The sequence below is a fragment of the Dermacentor silvarum genome, chromosome 6 (genome assembly GCF_013339745.2).
Source record: "Dermacentor silvarum isolate Dsil-2018 chromosome 6, BIME_Dsil_1.4, whole genome shotgun sequence".
In the NCBI taxonomy this organism is placed as follows: Eukaryota; Metazoa; Arthropoda; class Arachnida; order Ixodida; family Ixodidae; genus Dermacentor; species Dermacentor silvarum.
Genome location: NC_051159.1, coordinates 29,568,467 through 29,590,694, shown reverse-complemented (window position 1 = coordinate 29,590,694; position 22,228 = coordinate 29,568,467). Strand labels below are relative to the sequence as shown.

At 50.2% G+C, this 22,228-nt stretch overlaps 1 protein-coding gene across 1 annotated transcript in view; it reads right to left on the bottom strand.

Annotated features, from left to right (window-relative positions):
- LOC119455359 (protein roadkill) overlaps nucleotides 1–21,681 on the bottom strand; it is a 154,680-nt gene extending 132,999 nt beyond the window's left edge. Inside the window, exon 1 of the mRNA XM_049668722.1 lies at nucleotides 21,626–21,681. The gene's annotated coding sequence lies outside the window, so the exon portion shown is untranslated. The remainder of the gene's footprint in view (nucleotides 1–21,625) is intronic.
- Between the last annotated feature and the right edge of the window lie 547 nt (nucleotides 21,682–22,228).

The following is a 22,228-nucleotide window of genomic DNA, read 5'->3' as shown; positions in this document are numbered from 1 at the left end:
GAGGTGCGAACGGAGCGCGGCGGCGCTGCGCATCGCGCGCCGAGGAGAAAGCGGGGCTCGGCTTCGCGGTAGCCATAAATTCTCGTCGCCTTGACCCAGATGGAGCTGGCGCAATACTCGGCCGACCAAGCCGCTATCCACCGCCAGAGTATTTGTTTTTGCTAGCCCGAGAATCCCCCTGCCAAGGGCCGCCCTCTCCGGCTAATTCGAGGCCCGACACCTTTGCCGCCTCGGAGATCCGAACGGCTTCCGGAAGGAACGCGTCCGCTGCGCCGGACGCGCAACCTCCAAACGCGAGCAGCAAGGGCACCGCAGTCCCACGTTTCCGCACGAAGTCGCTCCCTCGGCGTCGAATGCGCTTTTCGAAGAAATGAAATAACACGCTGCCGGGAAAATAGGAAATGAAGGTGAGCTTGGAGCGCCCCACGCGCGATCACTGTGAGCAGGGCCCGGCCGACGTAGTACAACTATACGCCGCGCGTTATGCGAGCTCACAGCGCGGTCATACGATGATGATGATTTTCTTTATTGGCATCCTCTTTGAAACGGGGCGGGGACAAATAGTCGCCTAGTCTGACTGATACAGTTAGGTTTTTACTACATCTATCGCAGTCTAACATTTTGCTTATATCTCCTTGATATTTCTTTCTTAATTTAAATCACCGATCTTTATATTGTACAGTTTTTATTGTACGCCTGTAACGACTCCGGTTCTATCAATATCTTCGAAGCTTTTTGTGGACACACACTCCAAACGTATCTCACTTATCGATCCGCTTTGAATTCTAGCGCTCCTGGAGGGTGGACGTTTTCTACAGGTCTTGATGGGAAAATCCATCCCAGCTTAGGTCTCAAATAGCAAGGCACTGCCCTTCGTGTTATGGTATAGAATTTCCCTCCCTATTCCTTTCTTGTTAGAGGGCGCTAAGTGCAGGAAACTGCGGACGATGCCATCTGCACTGAATGGTAGTAAGCCACTTATAGGCATGTACACTCTTCATCCGGTCGCTTGAGGTGGTTACCATTGAGTATACGGCAGCTACTGCGCATTTTCCTTTTTACGGCAGACATATACAATCTCTCTCGTCCTCGTATGGTAGCGATCGATAGTGCACCAGAGTCTTACACAGTCACCATTTTTCGCAGGAATTTTGTGAACAATCAACGCCTTTTAGAGAATCCAGAACCGAGACAAAACATCGATGCCATCAACAACATGCAAACATTGTTTTGCAAACAAACGAGACAGGCTGTTACGTTCGGCGACCAGCGGGGCTGCGATCTTGGAAGTATCTCCTGATTGCCTGCGACGAATCGCTTCGGGAGGCTGAAAAACGTCCCGCCGGGAAAGATCAGCGGCGACACCTTGCCTCTACACCTTTCAAAGAGTACGTGTCACCCAGGCCCGCCGACCAAGACACTAGGAAAAAGAGACTCTTGGAAAAGGGCCGCTACTACGACGCTTTCTCACGGCCGCTCGGACAGACCAGCTGGCCGCTAATGCCTTTCTCCAAACAGACCCCTCGATGGCTGGCCCATTCCAGAAACAACAGACGCGTCAGTTCAAGCCAGGCGCGAAGCCACCTTTCTACGAGTGTCCCCTCCTTTATGTGGGGGAGTGAGCAGTGTGTGCACGAGGGCACTTCTCCGAATGTGGTCGGGAAACGAAGGCGCCGGGGGATTATGCGCACGCTCGCCCTCAAGGGACCTTCGGTGACTCTCAACGCTCCGATTGGAGGATGGTGGGACTGCAGCTTGGACAGAGGGGGTTTTAACGCGGACTTTTGCGGGCCATCGGGGGTGCTCTCCCATCTGCCCCGAGATGTAAGCAGTACTTCGATCTAGTATGCTTCGATCCAGTCATGTTAGACTAAGGAGACGTATCGTTCTCCTACTTCTCATGTATATAATGTAAATAAACCCGGTACTCTTCGTTCTCGATGAGAACCTGTTCCTCCCTTCAACAACGTCTTCAGCGTGGATGAGGCGGACGACGGCATGGGCCAGCTGCCACTTTGGATATGCCCGACTCCAACTCTTACAACTACTGGCGAGGCCACGACACCCAAATCCAACAAGGCACACGTGAAAAGGCTATCTCTCACTGCCACAAAGGATGCTGTTAATTGAATTAGCTTGACTTTTCGTTATCAGCAACCTTGCGGTTCACCATATGAATAGATGCCAAACAATTTGCCACATTTTACAGATAGTTCAAGGCCTCCAGTTTAGCATTCTGAAGTCCTATGGTTTACAAGAACTTCAAGAATAGCTACGAACCCTGACGTGGACCATACGCGGTACCCTGAAGGTGCCAAGTTATACACCCACGTCTCATCTGCTGCACGGAGCCTCGTTTCCGGAAGCCTTCATAACGCACCGATAACACGCAGTTGGTCCTAGAGGGAAAAAAATGATGAAGTAAGCAAGTCGACTCAGTCATTTCAGAAGGCCGCGATGCAGTGATGAACGAGATACATGCGGTGTCTATCGGTACGAGTGTTATTCCAAATTTGCAGCATCTATAGTATGGTCGGATCAGACAAATAGGCGGGAAATAAGCGACGTCCAAACATGTTACAGTAAAGCAAAAATGAGATTACTCGTTGTTGGCTTGGTAGAAATACAAAAAGCAGTCGACACATAAGAGCGAGGAAGCAGCTGTCCCGTTGTCGAGTCGTATGCGTCTTTTCTTGTGCCATTTCTTTCATGAGGAAATTACTATTCAGAGTTGGTGGAGGCGGAGGTCGAACCCTAAACCTCGCGCGGCAATATGCCGAGTCCTCCGCAGTGCCAGATAAGAGAGGCCGGCAGGTGCAGTCATTGTAGCCGCGAGTCCACTCCGTCAAGGAGAACACTGCCAGACAATAGCTAATGCGTACCAATCAAAGTTGCGTGCAGCCTCTAAGAGCGAAGGCGCGTCGAAGAACCTTCCCGCACGCAAGGCCGCTGTCGTTACGCGAGCGTAGAGCCTTCGCGCGCCCGCTGTCCACACAGTGGGTCCGAGCAGAGCGTGTCCGGCGGCGGCAAACGAGGAAGCTCCAGCTGGGGGCCCCGGGTGACACATCGAGGAAGCCGCCGAAACGGGAACGAGGCCTCGAAACGCCGAGCCCCCTTCCTTCCCCGAGACGAGAAACAGAGCCCGGGGAGGATGGAACAAACACAGCTGCGGAGCCTTGTCCCGATTCGTCCAGCTACGGGGCCGCTTCCTCGTTTCGTCGTCAAAGCAGCCTCAATTCGCGGCCGCTGTCGACGCGATGAAGGCCGCGTCACACGCGGTCCGACCGACCCGGTGAAAGTCCGGCGCGCCTTTCGTGAGCCCGCTTCACCCGGAGGCGCGCCACCGCTCGAGCGCTGAACGCAACAGGCGCCTCCCGCGAGGCAACGCTGCAAAGAGCCACGGGACGGAACTGCATGGGAGCTGCGGAGTGGCGCATGGACTGCGCGCCCGAGAGAGCCAGCTGTGACGCTGGTCGGCGGCGAGACACCGATACTCAGCTGCTAGACTAGAGTACGTATACGCTCGCGACGACATGCCCCGAGGCCGACCTACAGCGGAGCTCGCACGGAACAGAAAACTATAGAGAGGGAGAGAAAAGGAATAAAGAAGACGAAACAGGTGGAAGACCGCTAGACGAACGTTGCGACTAACGTTCGTCGCGCTTACAACTATCAGATGAAAGTGTAGAGAACACCTGATTACGGTGCATACCGCTAAAGAAGGGGAAGAAAAAAGAATGTTGATGATTACCGACCAACTAAATAGTGCATAACTGAGCGAGAGATTCTGGCTCCCCATACACGGACGGTGGTTTTCAATCCGAGCATGTCCCATATCCGCCGACAGAGTTTGCCCGATAGCGGCCCGGATGTCTTTGTTGGTGGAAATTCGGAACACTCCACTCTAACCTTTCCCTTCCGAACAATGCGGCCGTTGGTTGGCGACAAACAGCTGGATTCTGGATGCCTGGCTGACGCTGACCTGTTCGAATCGCTCGATGCAGGCACACCGTACGCTCCAAACAACGCCAAACTGCGCGCAACTAAGAGCATGTTATTCCCTGCAGACGTCAACGAGCTTGAATGCGGCAGAGGGCTGGTTGATGCGAAGCCCTCTGCAGTGCGAAAAATCGGTAGAATCAAATCTAGAGCGAACAGTGGGTGAACAAGGGAGGTAAGAGGCAGCACTTCGACAAGGTGACGTCTTCGTCAGGGCAACGACTGCTTTCATTGGCAGCGTTTATGCTATACGTAGCTATAGAGAAGCAGACACCGAGTCCACGACGCATTTCCGGGTCCGCAATTACTACCGGCGCATGCGGACAGCAAATGCATAGCCTTCGAGGTCTGTTACGCAGAGGCAACCGTCGCTGGGGCGTGGACTTGGACACCGCCTAAAATTCAATGTTGGGCAGGACAAGTAGCGGAATCGGAGAGAGACCTTCATAATATATTTCGTTATGTTAGCGTGATTAGCTCATTTACGTAACCAAACGCCATTTTTAGAGAGAATACCAACTCGTAAATAGGTCGTCCTCGTGCAAACGTTATTCTGGCCTTAACCGTCGATGTTGCCACCAACTATCCCAACAAAATACCTCGTTAATATTCCAAAATTCATCCCCAAATTCTCGTTTTTCCTAACGAAAGAAGCAGGAAGTGTCCAGAAAGTGCGCATCTCTAGCATGCCTGCACGCATCTGGCGGCGCGAGCCTGACCGTAGCGCACCAGACAGAGCTGCGCGCACAGTCGCGTCCAGTTCACGCGGCGAAAGAGGCGGGAAGAGGGGGAGGAGGGGAGGAGGAGGAGTGCGGCCGCGCAGGGCAGGTCGGGCCGGCGGGTCATCAGCGGCGGTCGCCGGGCTTCCGCCACCACAACCGCTTCTTTGTTTCTTGCTTCCGCCATTCGCGCTGCCCCGGTGACTGACGTGCCCGAGGTGAGCGTGCGATGGGGGAGAATGCCCAGTTTCGCACGAAGCTAACTTATACGTATAAGGTGCGACAGATCTGGCCTTGGCAACTCTGAAGACACGACGCTTGCGAATCTTTCTTGCGTCCAACTGATGTCTTCTCAGCGATCATTTCCAGCACGTTAGCGCTCCTCTGGCTACCTGCATGTGATCTGATTACGCGCCCGGTTTTCCGGATAGACCCTCACAGCGCCAAGCTTCAGGTACTGCCCTCCGGGAGTGGCCCATTCTCACTGGGTTCACGCGCATGCCGCGACATGTGCAATGGGAGTTTCCCGCATCTATTGACGTTTGGTGCTCGCTCATCGCATGCGTAGCAAGCCACGCCTTTTGACTAAAAAAGGACGCGTGCAGCAAACAATCATTAATCCACCAATAAGCAATGTTGCTTGGCTCATACACATTGTATAGCGGCACTCCCGGCGCCGGCCTAGCCTGCCACAAGATTACGAAGACTGCTCCCAGACTCATCAGCGGCACCACGATCAGCTGTTTGCTGTCTCACGGTTCAACGGCAGACTTGGGCCGGAACCCACCATGCCACAGGTCCTGTCTCGCCGCGGAACAATGAATGAAGAGTTAACCACTGAAGTGCTTACCTGGACGTCGTTATGTGCGTACGTCAATATGTGCTACCCCAATTTGAGTGTGTTACCACAGAGAGCCCATAACCGTCACCGTTGTAATGGCACAGCAACGGACACGCCGCTACAGATGGCCACACACACGAGGCTTACCCATCGCCGCGTGTCGTCATATCTGTCGCACAGCCGCACAGCCGACCACGCGGATGCCGATGCGAGTGGCAAGTTTGGCACCATGTGCGTTCCTATAAACAGATCCGCTCTCTTGCGCACGCACCAACCAGGTAAACCGTGCGCACGCACCGCCTCCGCGAACTCAATTTCAAGCCGAACATCGGCCCTCGTTTCAAAACACGAACCACAAACTGCAGCGGTCAGTGGGTGCATGTGTATAACAAGTACAAAACTACAGCGAGCTAGACAAACTGTTGACGTGATGGCACGCGACCGTCACGAACCCTACTGCAGTATTTCAGCTCTGTGCCAACAACAGCTAGTGCTGCCGGTTGCGTACGATTGCAATTTCTTTATTAAATACGTGTGCTTAAATGTGGCGTTTCCACTTCTATTGCCCTTTGTTCATCATGGAATGGCAGACACTGCAGCTCATAATCGAGTCGGCGCCAGTGAGGATTGCACTTTCAAGTTTGAACCGCACAAACGCCCTTCACAGAGTTGTCTGGAGAGTCAGCGCACCCGCGCCACTTAGAGATATGGAAAAGGTGGCTTCACCTACACGAAAAAGAACACTGCGCCCGAATCAAACATAAGCGTTCGCCTATATCGAAGAGCAAAGGACGGTCCCTTTCGAAGCTCGATCGGTTCCCTTCTGGTTCCCCGCGCGGACACGAGAAGAACGCGCTGGCAGCGCGGCCGCAAAGCACCAAAACCGCCTGACAGCTTTGCATATCGAAGCACGCCAGAGGCAAACGACCGAAGCACTGCGGCGGACCCGGGGGAGAGACACGCGCCCGTTGGCCCACCTGAGCAGCAACCGTTCTCGATCACAGCGCGAGGGGGCAACGCACCGATATGGCCTGCGGCTCGCACGCACACCCGGTCGCGAGACGGCGAGTCCTGCCGCGGGTGTATACACTATATAGACGCCTGGAAGGCCCCGGTTATTTTCCACGCTGCGCGGTCAAGCCTGGAGCGTGCGTACACAACGAGCACACGCGGCGCCGCCGCCGCAGCTGCGTCGTGTCTCGCGGTCCGCTTGGCAGCTGGCGGCGACCCCCCGTTCGCCGTGGGCCCCGGGGTGGTTGTTGTTGCGTGTATAGTTGCGTGCACTGTGCGACGCCGCCGCTCGACGCGAGCGGGAGGGCCTCTCGCACGCGCCTATACGTACGCGGGTTCGACGCCCGCTGCAAATGTGCCGAAAAACGCCCACCGGTGTCATGCTGGCGAGAAGGCGACGACGCAGCTGGCGAGATGGCATCGCGCATACGCGGGGCCAGCGGGAACACGGCGCTTGACCACGCGAGCAGGCAGGTCATCTTGAACTGGACACGCTGCACGGGCAACACATGCTCTTCGCCGCATTGTCCACGCAAGTGCCGCTTTGCCCAAACCTGCCGTACGACTCGCCAGCCGGTGATCCGCTTTCGCCTTCTCTGCGGTTACATTGTCTACGCGTCTGGAACGCCCAGGCCGCGCCGCCGGTGAAAAACAACAACGAAGTGCATGCAAAGAAAAGGAGAGAGAGCATATACTGCACAAACAACTTTCGCGATCACACGGGACAGAGCACGAAAAATGTGTACACAGCCGAGCGCTGATAGTGGAGGTGTGAAAGGGAAGGATCTATACAACGGAATTTCAGGCCAGAGTACTGTTCTCATAAGTCAATTATCGAGTGCGCATTGGCCACACTTTAGGAGCGTGGTCCCTAAGATCGAGACATGGAAATGTTAAGCACAACCTGCAGTTGGGAGAAGGCAACGGCTGCAGCGCGATCACGGTTCTTGCAAATCCGCTGTTTCAGTGCGACTATACCAACAGCAAACGGCAAACGCCTCATCGACCGGACAATTTAATCGACTTCGAAAATTACCTGAAAGGAACCATCTCATCACTAACCAAAGCAGGGGATGCGCAGCGATAACACTAACGGAACGTGTGCTCGCCTAATATCTTCTTCCACTGTCTCAGCTAGGCTAGGCTTCCAGTATATATACGGCCACAAATGCAGAGGAACTGGATAACCGGCGTTCCTTTGTACGCTCGTACACAATGCGCTCGTTAGGACTGCTGTTCCGACACAGCTAAGCCACTGGACGCACGTTGGTCCCCGCTGCAGAGCACGACCAGAAGAGACGGGATATCAGTCAAGCGCAGTCATTTCACATGATGCGCGCTGCCACTTTGCGACCGTAAGGACGTTAAGAGACAGAATGTCGAAGACGTATAGACGCCAGCGTAAACGACTGCCTCGAAAACAAGTCCATACACACGGGTCCCGCTTGACCACGACTGACGCCGCCCCTCTCTGGACCAAAGCCAGGAGCGAGACAGGTCACAGCGCGACGGCGTGTCGCCTCTTTTATCAGTCCGGCTTGCGTAAAACGGCGGAGGGAACCACCCGGAAGGTCGAGAGCCGGCACGACCCAATATGTACAACTCCGCTGCTGAGCGCGCTTCTCCGCGATGTATTCGTGCACTGGGTGAAGCACGCTTAACGTGCACTGGTATAGGACAATACACTTGATGACAGACAAGAGGAAGCGGGGTATACGGCCGCACAAATAAGTAAGCAACAGCGCCTACACGTGGACTTTTAAGAAAAGAGAACGGGCTACTGTAGCCACGTTCGATATCAGCAGCGCGCAACGCAAAGCTAAGATGAAGGAATCTTAGAACATGCTCTGACAAAAAAAGCTTGGATGAAGGCAATACGGAGGAACCGGCATAAATTTGGCGGAACAACAACAACAACAACAACAACAACAACAACAACAACAACAACAACAATAATAATAATAATAATAATAATAATAATAATAATAATAATAATAATAATAATAATAATAATAGTAAAGTCCCTTGTTGGCAGAGGGAGCAACAAAGGGTCACTGATTGAGGAAGGTAAAACGCTGCAGGGTGAGGTAAACAGGCACCCACTCGATAACGCGCGCCAGTCCACCGGCTGCACCGAAGCGTGCTAGTGTCACAAGGTGCTCTAAGCTAGCCAGAATTTACTCCTGCAATACTTGGACATGCGTGTGTTTGAAGATGTCGTTGTTGTTTCGTAATTCGTTTTCAAACGATGATCACTGCCATAAGAGGTGCTGCAGATTTGCGACGCATGCAGGTTTACAGACTGTTCATCTACAAGGAACAGTAATATTTGCGCCCCTTCTTTGGACGCAAGGGTGTTGGATTAGTGGCCGTGTTGGCCAGTACCTGAATGAAAAAATTTCCTGGGACCTACTTAGTTTCAGGTCCTTAAAGGTCTATCTCGGTAGACGTACTTCCTGTAGCTATACGTATACCCTGGCCATCTCAGGTATAAAGTTCGAACAGCATAGGAAGGGCAAGTAGATCACACCTTCGTGTGGCTTAAATGTGAAAATATCCATTTACGTACAAAAGCGTTCCCGTACTGAGGTGCTTGTTCTGTCTTATGGTCATTGTTTTTTTTTTTTCTGCACTGTAATAGCTTTTGTTAAATTGTAACACTGAGCATTGCGTCTTTTTGGAGGTGAATTTGGGTTTTCGGGGGGCAGGCGCCCTGTTCTTCTTCTTTCTGGGGTTTTACGTGCCAAAACCAGTTCTGATTATGAGGCACGCCGTAGTGGAGGGCTCCGGATTAATTTCGACCACCTGGGGTTCTTTAACGTGCACTACAACGCAAGCACACGGGCGTTTTTGCATTTCGCCTCCATCGAAATGCTGCCGCCGGGGCCGGGATTCGATCCCGCGACCTCGTGCTCAGCAGCACGAGGTCGCGCCTTAGCTGACTGAGCCACTCCGGCGGGTGGGGCAGGCGCCCTGTCAGGCTTTGCCTTTTCGCCGGTCCCCTAGGCAACTGTATATGTGTGTATATATAAATATATGTATGTACATATTTTATTGGTTGTCTGAAATAAACTTCAAACAACCAGCCACGCCCCGGCAAGTGTGGAGTCGTTTAGTGTACGTGTGTGTGTGTGTGTGTGTGTGTGTGTGTGTGTGTGTGTGTGTGTGTGTGTGTGTGTGTGTGTGTGTGTGTGTGTGTGTGTGTGTGTGTGTGTGCGTGTGTGTGCGTGCGTGTGCGTGCGTGCGTGTGTGTGTGTGTGTGTGTGTGTGTGTGTGTGTGTGTGTGTGTGTGTGTGTGTGTGTGTGTGTGTGTGTGTGTGTGTGTGTGTGTGTGTGTGTGTGTGTGTGTGCGTGCGTGTGTGTGTGTTAGTCAAGATATGTAAAAGCTGGAAGAAGCTAGGTGATCAGCTAGCTAGAAGCTGGTTAACTCCAGCGTTGCACCAGTAGTGCAAGCTGTCCATTTTTTTTTTTTTATGGTAATACATAAGAAGCCGTGAGTGAGGCTGGAGGCAGTAAGTGCGGTTACAATTCATAATTATCTAAGCGAGACGGCGTGGTTCTGGGAGAGAATCTTTGCAGTTGAATGTGCGTACGCAACTGGCATGCTTCGGATAACCAACTGCCAGCGAGATATTCAGCTTCTGGCAGACGTTTGTGAAGAGGAGGGTTAAGCTAAAAGTGTGAACAAGTCAGGCTTGATTGTGTCTAATCTCGCAACAGATAAGGCAGTCACAATGACGGAAAATGGAATAAGCAGCGGCAGGCAAAAGAATCAAAGCCAGAAACACACAGCACCATCAGTGTTCGATCAGTATATGAGTGAATAGGAGGGCACGAGGAAAAGGGGCAACTGTTCTCAGGCTCACGTTGCACCGCTGTCCTCGAGGTCAGCGGTGTAACGCCATGGCCCCTGGCCTAGCGCGGCGGGCAGGACTATAGGGAATAACCTATAAGGCTAGTTGGAATAACAAGGCTTGCTGCTGGACTAGTTGGTTCGTGGTATGCATAGTAACATTAAAAAAAAAAAACGCAAGAAAGGAACATGCATAAGACTGATGAGCGCTTGTGTTGTCCAGGCTTGTCCATGTTCTTTCTTGCGGTCTTTTAATTTTACAATTTGGATAGTTGGAAGATTATAGCATTGAATGCGAATTAAGAAAGTACAGAGGTCAACACACTTCTCTAGAACGCGCGAACCACGTTTTCAGGACTGCGCTGGCGAATCTGAAGATGCCATGTTGCAAAAAATCGGCTGTTTGTGAGGTTGCGTGACTACATTTAATGTTTTCATTGACTTCTCTCGCCCTGATGGGCGGTTAAGCTTTGGTGGCTGCTTTGGCACTCAGGAGTGTGTTCTAGATAAGTGTGTTGACCTCTGTACAACTGGGAAACACAGAGGCATCCACAAGGTGTGCTTCGCAGTGCGGAAGACTCCGAGAAAAGAAATCTGTTAGGAAGAATTGTGTTCAATCTTTATGTTAAAATGTATCACAAAGAGAAATAAACTTGTATAAGAATTTACCGAACAATACTAAGACAGATGGATGGCTAAGGTATTGAAGTATTTCTGCAAGGAAGCAAAGGGGACTCACTGTAGAACAATAACTAGGAAAATAATCAGCAACCATTAGGCAAGTGTTGTAGGCAGCGACACAGAAAATGATGAACATAAATTTGCAGGCACAGTGTCGAAAAAGAAAAGAAAGAGTATTATAGGAGTGGTGAAGAGGAAGCCAGCCATTAACAGTATCCTAAATGAAAGACCGATACCTAAATGGGGTGATATTTGGACGATCACGGCGCTCACGATCACCACTACTCAGGCCGCAGAAACGCGCGGAAACCATCGAGTATGCTTTGACAGAATGCCGTGGCATACCCACTACTCAGATGTAAATGTGGACCTAGTCCGTCAATGTTGAAGACTTTATCGTCATTACCTACTCGCGTTACCCCTGTAAAGTAACATGAATGGATCTGAGGTGGCGACCTGTAAGAGAAGACTGGAATATTTGTGCACCACACAAACGGAAAACACAATATGCGGAACATTTCTTCTGAAATATAAGAAATTCTCTGAAGACCAGATGAACTTGTTACCGCGAACCACCGATATGAAAGAGACAAACATTAAATTAAGCTAAATTGATATATTTGCGCTCAAAGTGTCTAAAAATGTCCTTTGACTAAGAGTTATCGTAACGGAAAAAAACGATGCAAGCATGGAACAGGATTCACACCACCGCTGTGAAAGTAGGGCAGCATGATATGTAGGGTTGCTTAACGCTACCCTACGTGTTTTGTAGGTTTGCTGATTTTCTCTACAACAAAGTTCACACTAGCCTGTCGGTGATAGTATCATATCAGGTGTTTCTGCGAAGACTTTAAACAATTTTTGAAAATCGCCTGTGGCAGATGGCACTGGTCTAGTCCTTGAGTTGGTCTTCTCGAAGAGGCAGACCTTACTTGCACGAGAAATCGAAACGCATTATCAACTATTACGAAAAATATCACTGATTAGTCTTTGAATCAATTACCTTACGGCACATACTGCAAATCAGAAATTGTAGACGGTGAGACTGCAAGGCATATCGTGTGGATGACACCCTTTCCGAGATATGCGCCATCAAACCTGCGGTAACAATGCACTGTCGCTTCCCTTTTTTAACAAACCCCCGTTGGATGCATTGAAGCACAAAAGTAACGGAACCACCAATGCATCTCTTCGCAATAGTTCTGAAATTATTATCTCGAAATCAGTGCCATCCTGAGAATTCGTTCCAAGTGTATCCGCTTTGCAGATGTTTAAAAATTGCTTAAGGTCTTCGCAGAAATACATGGTATATTTGGGGGATCCCACATCGCCATTATTCTGGAATGCTATCATTCTTGACACGGTCTAATTCCGTCATATCGTCGAATTCTGCTGTGCTTGCGCTTTGAGCCAATCAGAAAGACTGCAGCAGCCCAATGGGGCAATCCGAGCAGACAAGATCACGAATTCGAATCAATATGGCGTAATTCCAAAGTGCCCATAATGTCAATGACCGGTCACCGTACCACCGGCTCACGAGGGCTGCGCCGCGGGAGCATCAACGTGGCCGACCGTCGCTATACGGACGCCAATCAACGTTTCACAACATTCGTGTATATGTGTGTTCCAACTAAACTCCTTCGGTCTGTCGCGACGCTGCGGCTCCATTTCCTGGCGGCGTCTTGTCCATTACACAAACGTAGTCGCACAGTGGCGTTGTCGGCCCCCTGACAACCGAAGAGCGCGAAGGATGCCGTATAAGCTGACGTGTATCACACCGTTCGTCGGGGGAGATTGAACTAACTGCTGGCCTAGTGCAGTCGAAAGGCGAACTCATAATGACCACGCCATTTTTGTCTGGCTTAACAACACATGTGCACAGTGCTGCACCGGCAGCTCGCCGGCGAGGATTTTCGGGGCTCTCGTCAGCATGGCTGTTCCGTATCAACATATTGGTAAGTATCACTCCTGTAGGTGAAGCTCTCCAAAGTAAAGAAAAAGGTCTAAATTAGCATTTCTCACATAGGTGCATCTGCTCGCTAACTCACTATGAGCCTTCACCGATACAAACACTCTTTGGCAACTATAAATTGGAAGTGTCAGAGGACGCGCACCTACATTCATTCCGGAACAGGTTGATCTTGGGCGGCTCTGAACGATCTCCATAAGGGAAGATCAAAAGGAATACACGACTGACGCAGAATATTGGGTACGACATGAAGGGGTCCCTGTATAGAACAGCGGTAGGGACGATCCCCCCCCCCCCCCCCCCCCGGGTCTCGCTCCGCTCAATGCAGGTGATGCTCGATTCTCACGTCGCGAGACCCCGTTTCCCATCTCGAACTCTGCTCCCCTCGTTAGACGGCCGTGCCTGTACATACGAAGCAGTCGCAGCATCGGCGCCGCCACGACAGGCCGCGTTTGCCCCGTGACCTACAAACCTGGCACACTCTGCATGCGTGTTTGCGAAAAAGGAAAGCCGCTTTCACACGGAGCGCCGTAAAAGCGGCCAAGCGGTTGGAAAGAAACAGGCAGCACTGATTGGCACGTGCACTTGCGAAGCGCGGCAGCGCCGCCGCCTTTTTTTAGGGGGGCTCCGCGTTCCCGTCCCTCTCGGATACAATGACAGGCAGCGCAAAGCGAGTTGAACAAAGCAGGCGGGTGTAATCCTCGGGTGAACAATTCAACGATCGATGAGCGGAGATCATAATAGTTTTCTACAAACGTTTTCTGCACGGGGTACAGAGAAGCTCAGCTACCAAGGCACGCCACCGAGAGTAACGTTAAATCTGCGCCCCCCGCCTTCGAATTTTATACATGAAAGATATGAGAACGGCACATGTCTCAATTCTAAAAGGGGAGTGGTAGATCTGGAAGGCAAAATTGGAGGACGCTTAAGCTTCGCCTTGAAGAGTTAGAACGCGATAGCGTTATCGGGACCCGTTCGCATCGCATTGTTCGCATACGGCAAGTAGCCTTCATTCACTGCAACATTGAACGTGGGAAAGCCAGCTCACAAAGACCAAGCTCAACCGATCCCCTTAAAGTCGGCTTCACTTTTAAACTGAAATGCATTGCTGGAAAGACGTTTTTCCAGGGGCAATGTAAGTAAGTGGTCTTATATTAAAATATGAAGGCCCTAGCACCTTTCTTTATTAATTATTTGCTATTATCTGGTAGAAATGCTGGAAAAGGGGTTTGTGTTTGAGTTTCCTCGTAGATAAATTAGGTTTTCTCGTACATTCAAATTACAATCCGACGGCGAATCCGACGCCAAATTTTTTCTGACAGATTTCACTGTGAGAAATTCAATTTTCGTTCATCAAAACCTTGCACCACGTGAAGGGCCTGCGCGGTCGATGTGGTTGGACGATTTTCTCCGCCACCCACGATCACACGCCGGTTGCCGACACCGGATTTTCTGCGACACGGGGCCCTAAACGCTATCGCGTTAAAATGACAGGTTATACTAGGAGAAGAGCTACCACACTATGCGACGGACGCTCTATAGTTGAATGCGATAGAGACGTTCAAATACGACGCTCCCAGTGACGACAGCTGCTGCTGAACGCAGTTTCTCGACACTCAAGAGAGTAAATACACATTTGCGGAACCGGACGGCTGAACAGGGGCTGGCTCTGATGTACAGGGTCGTCCACTCTTAGTACGAACACGGCGCCACGTGGCCGCGTAGGGTGCCTCGATGCCAGCGCCGCCGTTCAGGGTGGTGCCAACCTTTGACCGCCCCCGCGCCGCCGCTTTTCGCTGCGACGCCATATTGTGTCACAGCGAGCCGTTGCGATTGCTTGGTGCCGGTGCTGAGTTCGAGGCACAGTGCGCGCGGATGCTTCGCTGACGCTTCTACTTGCTAGACAGTGTTCAGCCGCATGACTGACAAGCTATCAAGTGCATCGTGTCGACATGACGGGCTGTTGTGTTCCCAAGTGGGCCGGATAGACGCGTAAAGGACTGCGTTGTTTTCGCTTCCCCCGGGACCCAGAGCGACGGAAGAGATGGGAAGCCCAAGTAAAGCGCGATCACTGGAAGGCAACGGATAACTCCTGCATTTGCGAGGTAAGTGTCAAGAATGTTTAGAATACCGCACCGTGTTTTTCATTTAAATAAGAAAGTATTATCTGATCCTCGCTCACGTACCTACGTTCGCTCGACTAAGTAAGCACTGCACCGATGCTGTCTGAGTAGCGTATGGTTTGCGAGCGCGCGTCGCATAGGCTTTTTTCGTTTTGATGGGCGCAGTCTGTACCCTTATTTTAAGGACTGACGGAGATGCTTAGCCGCGAAATAGTCTTACATTAGCTACGAATCGTCACGTAAGCCACCTATTTTCCTTTTTCACGGGAAGCACACATCGTGTGTGTCTCTTGTTTCTTTTTTTTTTTCTTCTTTTTTCGGTACTGGTTATTTGGGACTAAAGAACGCAGTGCTTCGTCTGGGGAGAGCGGCTGTTTTGTACGTGGTAAGCGAAACATTGTGATTTTCTCTGATTTCTCAGGAGATATCTTGCGGACCTCAGGGTGTTACGTTACATAGCTGATTTTTTAGACTTGTACATATTTGTAGCGTGATGATCGTAAGCCGATGGTCATTCGTGCTCATTCCCGATCGTAGTGGGTACTGTGACGGTCTTTAAATGCCTGTGCACGGTATGCTCAGGTGTAGTAGAGTTAAGGGGCATCATGGGACCAAAATGTTTCGGCGCTTTCTGGCATGGTGTCTGTTGTAGCCTGTGCATTTCTTCGAAACGTGTGAAGCGAGGTAATACAGCATTGCTTCTGCTAAAATTTATTTTTAAGCACTGTAATGGGTTCTCTGTATTTACAAGGCAACTTTTCATATCAATAATCACTTTTGTTGTTTTACCTGTACTTAGAAACACTTTGAAGAGGACCAGTACGAGGGAAATCGACAGGATGGGCGCCGTCTGTTAAAGTCAACAGCCCTACATCATCATGGACTATATTTTCGAAGTGAAAAACATTGCTAATCTGTATTTGACTGTCTTAGTTTCATTTACGGTTTTTGTACGTGATATGTATGCAGTGTTGTTTATTTTTTCAATGTAGTTATCAGTGTTCTAATGGTTATTTATGAAATGTTCTGTACTCGCCATCGATGTGTTTGGCTGATGCGACGTATTCGATGGTAGCTGATGTATGTATTCTGGCTGGATATCTGGCTGGATATCTTGATTAATATTACCCGCGGTTGCGTTTTCTTGTTTGCATTCTTGTTTTCGATTTATATTGTGTGTAATAAGGTTGATGTACTCACTTGAACCCCCCCCCCCCCAATGTAATGAATAAATAAAAAAAAATCTCTCTATCCCGAATTGTGTGTCGAGCCTACCTTGCGAAATAATTTTTTTTTATCTCGTCTTTCAACGTAACCTTCAGGCGCCACACAATACATATAATTTTTCATGTACATGTGTCTTTCATGATTGATTGTACTAGACATTATAAGTAAATGTATTTTGTGCATCGTTTGATTTCTTGTGTGTACTACGCAAGATTGACACAGACAAGTTACGTTACATTTTTCTCTACAGCACTAACTAAACCTTATTTTCACATCGCAGTTATTTTTACACCAGCTTAATCCTGTCAGCACGCAGTTTTGTGGGCAAAAAAAGCCAAAATTGCGCGTAGATATCGTCAAGTAATTGCAACGAACGCGAAGAGCACGCCGTTGCAAGGGAAACTAACCGCCGTGCGCGAGTGGCTGGCTACGGTAAAGGAGGCGTGACGTGTAAACCAAAATACAACAGCGAAAAAGAAAAACTTCCACACACAGGGGGTCGCAAACCTTATATACCAAGCATCGAAGCGCAAAAAAAAAAAAGTGCGTATTTTAAAAATACACACGGCATATTAAATGTGATTGAATTAGGCAACTTGGGGCATGTTCCCGGCGCCATACATTTACGTCTTCGACCTTCGACGAGTTAACGGCTATTGGTTATAAAGATATGCAGATGGGACACCGACAAAAAAATCCTCATCAAGGCAAAGCACTTGGAAGCGCGCCGCGAGTAACACTTTATGAACGCAAGCGTAGCTGAGTCTCAGCTCGTGTGACACAATATGGCGGCGCCAGCGGGGTTGTCTCCACCCTGGACGGCGGCGGTGGGCATCGAGGCACCCTATGGCCGCGCTCCGCGGAGCGTCAGCGCACATGGTGCGGCCGCGCATCGAAGCTAAGCGGCACAGGCGCAGAGGGGCTTGGAGGCGGGGCTTCGTGTCGTCTGCTAAAGCGCGCGAGCGAGCCGTGTTTGTGCCGCCTGTTGTCTGCTAAAGCACATAGCGCTCGCGCACTTTAGCAGACGACACGAAGCCCCACCTCCAAGCCCCTGTGCGCCTGCGCCGCTTAGCTTCGATGCGCGGCCGCGCCATGTGCGCTGACGCTCCGCGGAGCGAGGCCACACGGCACCGTGTTCGTACTAAGAGTGGACGACCCTGTACATTCACCGGGTGCCGTGTCAGCGTCGTCGAAGTTATCTCCGCGTTTATGGGCGTTTATGGAGGCGCAAAGGCGTATGAAAATCGCGGTGCAAAGCAAATATTAGAAACCAGGCCAGAACCACATCAGTAGACAGGCACTGCATGCCTGCATCTACAATAACATAAGAGCTGCATCAAGGCAGTAATTTCTGAAAACACTTATTTACTCTCATGTGCTGCCCTTCGGTAAACATGCGGCATAGAAAGAATAAAGTTTATCTATAATATATGTATGCAAAATAACTTTGAAAATGAGACATCCTTATGGTTTTGCGCACAAAGCTAGACAGAAAGTGCGTGACACAATATAGCCACTTACGCAAACCTGTGTCTGCCTTGTTTAGCCTTGCATGCAAAAGCACGATAACGAATCACCACAATTCGCACTAAATTTTCGTTAACTCAGTGTCTGAAAATGAAAATAGACATTAATTCCACCACTCTCATTAATCCAGCATCGGTAACGTAACGTTAACCCTCAAAGCCGGTGTCGGTACCGTCGGGGCACCGCCAATGAAGTACGCCGCTCGCAATGTTGTCCTGCAGCTATAGACGGTGGCTAGATGGGTAGGTGTGCCGGGCGTGAAGCGTAGTTCAGCGCTTCTGCGCTCCATAACGATAACAGTGGCGCTGCGGTGAGAGGCCTGCCACAAGCGGCGCGCATCGTGTGCTGCCGCGGCTGTATTACAGTGGAAATCCCTCTATTTAATCTGGAAATCATCTTCACAGTGACACCATAGGCAGTTACACATTTCTCAATGCAGCCGAGCTCAGTCACTTGCGAAGGTACCCGAGTAACCAAAGAAAATCAACGGTGGTGCTGCGAAGTCTCGGAGGTGGGTGCGCACTTGGAAGTAGTTTTCCACATTACGCCTCCTATCTATAGAAGTTGACCACCCCGTTTTGCCAACGCTGCGCCGACCATTCTAGTGTCTCAAGCCAAGCGACAACTAAGCGGCGAGAGCTGCTCGCTCAGTTTTCCTCTTTCGCCCCTGGAAAACCACAGCGCGCCTGTGCTCGGGAGTTCCGCCCACGGGCGCCGCGACGCAACGGTGACAGGACGAGGACAACAAGACAGCGGGGAGGACAGAGCTGCGATGCGCGCGCCTCGCCCGCGCAGCAGCCGCTGCCAAGTCTCGGCTCGCGGCACGTCATGCACTGCTGGAGGGTGCCCCCAGACCCGCCTTCCTTTCCAGCAAAGGCTGCCCGGTGTCCGGCTATGAGGGAGAGGCTAAAAGAAGGAAACAGCCTCCCACATTACGTGCCCTAAAGACACCGCCATTGTTACCCTAACAACAATGTTTCACTCAACTTTGCGTGCAATCGTGCAGCCTCGAAGGCCGATTGCAGTGTTCCCCGTTATACCGTTTAGCTACAAGGCCAGGCCCTATGGAGGCCTTTCGGTAAGGCAGAGTGCAAACTACGAGAAGAGTTGCGGCATATTACTTCCTCAGTGTATGACGTTGAACCACGGCTGCGTTTGACAGAGTTGCAGCAATCTCTAGAAAACCGTCCTGTACGACATCATAACAACGGCGCCACCAATTCAACGTCGCTACAAGCTTAAAGGGACACAAGAAACAGCAACACTAGGTTAGTTTATGCTTCATTTCGTGGCCCAGGGACATCTCGAGAACCTGCAATCAGCACCGGCAAGTCAGTGTGGCGTCACGTATTCCATCAACTTCGCAAATGGTAAGGCGTCAAAACACACCAGGTTGACTATCTAGCTCCAATAGGTTGCAATGAAACAATTGCGTACCAATAAAGTATTACCTACTAAACACACACGGAACTTGATGCCTGTACTTTGTTTCTGTGTGTTTTTTTTTTTTTGGCTTCTTTACCAATGCACCACGCTCACTGTGTGATTTGCTAGTCTTTACCAGAAGCGCAATTTGCCAAGGAAGGTTGTGCATTTAGTGTCTCTTTGAAGTTCGGTACCTTTTTTACATCGCCATGACTCTCATTAAAACGAGCCCCTCAATTCAGAGACAACTTTTGCGAGCAGTGACCTCGTCATCAGAAAAACGAGCTGTCTGTACAACAGAAGAGGCGAAAACGAAAAGAGCCCCTACGTATACGTGCCACATTGATCTCCTTAGTGCAGGCACCGTTGGTATGAACGCGCAGCCTCGAGCCCTCAAATCTTGAGTGGAGGAACACTTTGAACGAGGAGGTAAAAGTGCAGCACCAAGATATCCGACCGTCGCGCATTTCCGTTTGCCACAACGCACACCGTATGAGATTGCAATGAATTGGATTAGCCTGATATACGGAAAGAGTTGTGTATCGAAAACACGCTACATTAACAACTGCACCCGGACTGTTCCAGCTATGTCCCCGGATTCCAGAAAGACAGGCGGCCACATCTTTGATCGCACTATAGGTCCGCAGGGTTTCATTTGGGAAGCCATATCTGGACGAGAGTAGTCTCTCTGGCGGCGTTCAAGTCGCTAATGCTGTAGGCAACATTTTGTTAATCTGCTCGCCTGTGCTCCCCTATTGTCACAGCAATCGGCATGAATGAGCAGAACGACACGCATGTAAGCGGGCTGATAATTTTACGTGCGAAGTTTTGAGAGGACGGAGGTCGGCCCCTTGGCGAAACTTAGAAAATGCCTACGTTGACAGGGGAATCGCGTCACCAAGGAGGACGCACATACAAAAGGTATACAAAAAAAGAAAAAGAAAACTTGATGTTCGAATCAGGCAATTCAAAGAGTCTTATTCGGACCACGAGTATGACTGTCTGGAAAATGCCGAGGAAGAACACTAGAGAGATCTTATGGCGTGGCAGGTGATAAACAAAAAAAGAACATGCAGACCCTAATTCAGGGGAAATTTAAACTAGAACAGACCATGTGACGACCATATGAATGCAGGCAGCATTCATGTGATTCTCATAATTTAATAGCGACCTTCTTTTTGCAGATTCGCTTATTGTGGATGACTCGGATTATGAACATATTTGATTGCAGGAACAGAATTAAACGTACGAGCAAAGCACGAATGTACAATCGTAAAAAAACAATATCAATTCTAGACGCAAAGAATCCATCGCACATGCTCGGATGACGATCAGTCCCATACCCTCACCTAATACATTGTTGTCGCACTAGCAAATTTTCCGCTTGATATGACGGATCATAGGCATGTTTAGATGAGAAATAGTTGTTTTAGCGGATGAAAGGCGTGCCAACGAATTCCTATTTTTTTTCTTTGCGGATTTTGACAGTTCATAAAGATGTTTGCCTAATTTTGAATGATGTTTCCGCGGACTCTCCTGAAAAAAAAAATGTACAGACAAGAGAGGTTTTCCAGTGCGTGTTTCCTCCATCCACACTTAACGATGAAACGCATGTTCGTACGCCATTCGGTGTGCTCAAATTCACGAAGTGTTGCTACTCACGAGCATTTACAGGCTCTCGACGCAGTCACCGCAGCTGGCACATCAAATTAACGCACGCGTCCTTCTTGTGTTTGCGGTGTCACTATCGTAACCAGCGGTACGTAGATCAGTAAGTCTGTTAACTATATCACTAACTTAATTTTCTCTCAGAGGATTTGCAACGGCTAATAAGATATTTAGCCTATCCTAGCATGTTCCGGCTGTTTCTTTAGCGCAATCCTTGCGAGAAAAATGACAGTAGGGATCACGTATACTCCAGCAGCGCTGCCGTGGTTCGTTGCGCGTAGTGCCGGCATCGCCACGAAGTAACGCCGGAAACCAGGTCGATCGAAGCTACGCGAACTATAGCCTCCGAGATTGCGTGCGCAAGACCTCTTTGCACGCGCAACCTCGGAGGCAATGCGCGAACAATAAAGCCGACGCGAGTTGATTATTTGGCTAAGGTTCGCTGGCACATGCCTCGGAGATAAGAGAGAGATGGCCGCCTTCTGCTGCGACGTTTAGCAGCGAACGTTTCCGCGCGGCAACACGAGATGGGTTTACGCCAGGCATGACGTCATTCACAAGAAGAGACATGCGCGCACTCACGTTTTTTTTCCCGTCGGCACGCTGTTCGACCGAGCTCTTCGACCAACTCCAGGAAGCGGTTGCGCTGGAAGAAACAAAACGAGCAGCCGCATCAGCATCGTGCGTTTGGAACCCACGAACCAGGATGCAAGATCTCGTGCTTTATTAGCTGGTATGTGCCGCCTGAATCCAAGCCGAGCCTGCTTCATATATGCTTGAATCAGACACTCGAGAGGGCGTATCAACATGCTGTAAATTAACTTCGGCAAAGAAAAGAAACGGCGCTTTAGAACAGACCATGAAAGCAAAAAAGAAGAATAAAATTCCCACGCAGATGATGTGTCGCTGGCGTACGCCTTGTTCCAAAGCGTATAATTCCTACTTTCGCCCTAGTATATGCCGCCACTTGGGAAAAGTCATAAACGCCACTCGGTTCATAGGAAACGCCCTCGCATACAGAATGTCAATACCAATATTCGCAATTGGTCGCGTTCGACACAAGTTTCGTAGCATAATCAACGCGCTACACTGAAATGGCGAATATCCTATGTGTCGGTCTCATGTCAAGGAACCTCTCTTACCAGTGGCATTCTGTCAGGGCGAAAAACGGAATGATGCAACCGG